The following is a 2442-nucleotide window of genomic DNA, read 5'->3' as shown; positions in this document are numbered from 1 at the left end:
ATTATATGATGGTTAGTATTATTTGAATATATAAATCAATTTTATTTAAATTACAACTGTTTGAATTAAAATGAATTAAAAAAATTTAAATTAATATTATATAAATCATAATCATTTGAATTAAATTGAATAAAAATAAAAAATAAACATAAAAGTGATACATTATGATTAATCCAATTGATTTTTATTTTTTAAATTGATCCATATTATACTTTGAATACCGTTAATTAATTGAATTATATGATATTTTTGTGTGTATTTCGGCGCAATAATTATGAATGTATTTTATTTGCATTGCCAATGAGATGCATTTAAAAAAAAGTTAAAACTTATCTATTATGTAATTACAATACATATTTAAATTTTTTATATATATTTAGTTAATAGTATAAATGAGATATATTTATAATTATTTTCTTTGCCGTGCTAATAAAATATATATAATAAAAAATATAATTTTTTCTGAACATGCCATAATATATCGTAAATATTATATTATTTTATTTATACATAAAAAATCCAAAAAATAAAGCACTCTTTGGTTAGGAATAAGTGTACAATGTGTACAATGGGCTAAACTTTTGATCTATGAATAAAATGAACATCACCCACACTATTCAGAATAACCATCCGAATATCAAGGATAATAAACATCTCATCCTAAAAACTTAAGTTAATTTTGGAGTTCACAAAAGATCAAACCCTTGACCTTTCGGATCTAAAACTCTAATATCATGTCATGAACCCACTCATTCCAAAAGCATAATCTGACAGGACAATGTAACACTAATGGTCATATCTCTAATACTTCTACGCTTAGACTATTGACTCCCTATACTTTTTCTAAAAAGAATCTTTTATACATACAACAGGTGGAGAGCATATCTTGCACTGCTTCGCGCTTCATGTAATGCAATATCTCCTTTCAATGACGAAGCAATCGATGAGTGGAATAAGAAATGCGGTGATTATCGCAGCAGAACGAGGGAATGTTGGGTTCATTGTGGAGGCATTAAAGGCACACTTTTCCCTTTTGTGGACCAGCAATGAAGATGGAAGGTCATTATTTTCTGTTGCCGTTCAGAATCGCCAAGCACAAGTTTACAATCTCATACATGGCCTTACTATGAAGTCCTTATTCTTAGCATCCACAGACAGAGATCGCAATTCTATGCTTCAAAATTCAAATGGCTGCATTGCAAGCTCCACCCCCACAGCTTACTCCTATCCCTGGGGCGCTTTTACAAATGCAAAGAGAATTCGGGTTTTTTTTCATAATAAAATAAAAAAATTATTATTTTTCAAAACATAATTTTGGACTTTAATTCTTTAAATATGATTTTTTTTTGCATTTAAGCAAGTTCGTCGGACCCTGACGAATTCTATAAAAATTGACAAGTTCGTCTAATTCCGGGCAAATTCTATAAATTTTATAGAGTTCGCCTAACCCCTGGCGAGCTCCACTTAAGTTTTTTGAAACACGCACTTTTAATCCATATCATTGTCTAAAAAATAATATATAGATCTACAAACAGTATACAAGAATACACACAAAATACACGGATAATAAGCATTACTTCTTCAAGAATTTTTTTAATTATAAGGGTTTTTTACTTAAATAAACTGTTTGGGGTTCAAAATTACCTGATTCCCCTGAAACAAATTCTGCAACGTGATTACCCTTTTTGTATTATTATATAAATCGTCCTAGGCTGCATAGGGTTATATAAAACATGAATCATCTCAGCCTAAGACGATTAATGCATTAACTTGTAAGCCAAATTAAACGTAAATCGTGACAGGGTCTCTTGGGTTACAAAAAGAGTATAAATCGTCCCAGGGTTGTAGGTTTTACGTGTTTATAGGCTAAATCACACTAGGCTGTGACGGTTTATACATTATTGGGACCCTCTTTAGCCTGGGACGATTTATGTGTTAGTTTGTAACACTAACTGGCTTGGGACGATTTATGCCCAAGTTAGTAACCCTAAGGACCCAAGGACGATTTATGCAGGCAAAAATTCTATAAATAAACGAGTTTTAAACGGATGAGCCAGACGGGACATTTGTTGAGGGTGTGAGAGATGGCGGAGAGTATTTTTTTGTTAGTGCATCACCGGAGAAAAATTGATAAAAACACAAGTGATGGTGTAATTTTTTCTAGCAAAAAGCAGATAGGTGTGTTTATAACTCCGTCAACGATGTTGATGGATTTGCACAATAGTATATTAGAGAAGGCTGAAAAGTGTGGTAAAAAACGCGTGAAGCAATTATTTTTTCGTATTCCGATATCATTAAAGCAAGGTTATGTTAAGTTTGGGAAGTACGCGATGTTGGGTGATGACGACATGCGAGTTATATTTCACATTCAATCAAGATTTCCCGACTTAGGCGCGTTGGAGTTGTTTGTCAGAATGGTTGATGTGGAGGGCAGCAGCGGGG

General features: G+C 32.1%; 1 pseudogene; it reads right to left on the bottom strand.

Moving 5' to 3' along the window:
- The window catches only part of LOC110275768 (probable xyloglucan 6-xylosyltransferase 3), a 2691-nt pseudogene extending 1689 nt beyond the window's left edge, over positions 1-1002 (bottom strand).
- Positions 1003-2442: the final 1440 nt, after the last annotated feature.

The sequence above is a fragment of the Arachis duranensis genome, chromosome 9 (assembly GCF_000817695.3).
Source record: "Arachis duranensis cultivar V14167 chromosome 9, aradu.V14167.gnm2.J7QH, whole genome shotgun sequence".
Classification (NCBI taxonomy): Eukaryota; Viridiplantae; Streptophyta; class Magnoliopsida; order Fabales; family Fabaceae; genus Arachis; species Arachis duranensis.
Note: the sequence above shows the minus strand (reverse complement) of the source record. Positions and strands in the feature narration are given on the sequence as shown.